We start from the raw sequence: 1,709 nt of genomic DNA, 5'->3' as shown, positions 1-1,709 counted from the left end.
CTAAATTCTTGCTAGGACCTGGTGGCATTGTTATTTATTCTCTTCCTCAGATTATATTCTTCAATCTCATGTGGCTGTCCCGCTTTAAATGAAAACAGAATAGAAACAAGAGTTTTACCGATAAATCAGATGTGGACGTTTCCTTGTTTTGAGAAACTACAGGAGGTAGGGGTCAAGGAGGCCATGGCAAATAAGGCAGAAACGGGAGTGTGATTCCAGGAGCAGGGAGGTGTTAAGAGCTGCTTAGACAGAGTGTACAAAGTTTAAATCATAAGCCCTGCTTTTTATTGTTGTAAGAAAAACATCATGGCAGCTCACCTTTGACTGAGTCCAGTTTTCAGTTTGAATAACGACAAAAATGTAAACACACATTTTAGTATTAGGCCCATCGAGGTGGCTTATGGGCGCATGTGTGGTATGATCGGTCTACATCTGAACCCAATTTCCTGTCTTATGTCACAGTTACGTGGTTGAAGATGCCTGTTTGTGTTCTTATACATGTAACGTTTGTATTTAGTCATTTATGAAATTAACGAAATGCTATTTTGAACCTTATGGAATAACATTTTAAGAAGCAGGGCCATACCGGCTGAAGAGCGTTCAGTTTCCTGATTCATGGAGGTGACCAAGGTGCAGCATTTCCTCTGAAGCTTTGGCTTAAGCTATTCCAGGCTCAAGGTTTGGGGTGTTTCTGCTTCAGGCAGCAACCAGTTCCATTATTAAGCATCCCTAGTTTTTAAGGGTTATTTCTTTGTAATTAAACTTCTTTTCTCTCCTGTCTCTCAAGGCTTCATCTACCAGTGGAAAACACATTGCAACCAATCCAGTGTTGTATCGTTAGAATTGACGTGCATCTCATCTCATTAAATGCCCTTTCGTTTTCCCCTGTGGAAGTTCAGGCTCTCTGAGGCTCATTTGTTGGCTTTATGATACTTCTGTGCTTCTGTTGCCTGGGCTCTCTGGGGTCTTCTCAAACAGTCAAACTTGTTCAAGTTCCCGTAGTCTATAAAGTTAGAAGAATGTCTAGAACTTGTCTATATGGTTCATCCAAAGATATATGGCCAAACATTGAGAATCTGTAAAGCATAATATATATGTTTCATATGTATATTAAAATATAGATTTCATGTATATTCACATATATTTCATATGTAGTATATGTGAAATGCCATGTGTACATGTATGTGTGTACATACACATACACTCATATATCATGTGGCATATGTGAAAACACTATTTGCTCAATAAATTTATTGGGCATCTACTCTCTATAAGGCACAGTTCTAGGTGTTCTGAACAATTTGTGTGATATATAGAGAGGTATATAATTGTCTCTGTGTTATAGACCGGTTCTTTTTTTTACTTGCTTTGCTTTTTTTCCATATTTTATAGTAAACCTAGTATATTTTAGGCATAAGATAGATATATGAGAATGAATTATACATATACATATATATATTCATTCATGTATGAATATGTGTCTTCAAAAATATTCATTCTTTGAACGAACAGTTTATTTCAACCCAAGAATTTATCCTAGGGAAATTATCAGATTTTTCTTACAAGAATATCTGTTGAAGCATTACTCATCAAGAAAACAAAAAAAGGAAATAAGTAACTAATGCTTTCAGTGAGCCCCTTCAATTTGAACACCCCTTGAAGGAAAACCCAAGTCATATTTTGCTGTTCCTGAAATTAGCCATTAAACC

Source organism: Prionailurus bengalensis, chromosome A1 (assembly GCF_016509475.1).
Source record: "Prionailurus bengalensis isolate Pbe53 chromosome A1, Fcat_Pben_1.1_paternal_pri, whole genome shotgun sequence".
NCBI classification, from domain to species: domain Eukaryota; kingdom Metazoa; phylum Chordata; class Mammalia; order Carnivora; family Felidae; genus Prionailurus; species Prionailurus bengalensis.
The sequence above is the reverse complement of the archived record's forward strand: the minus strand, read 5'-3'. Positions refer to the sequence as shown.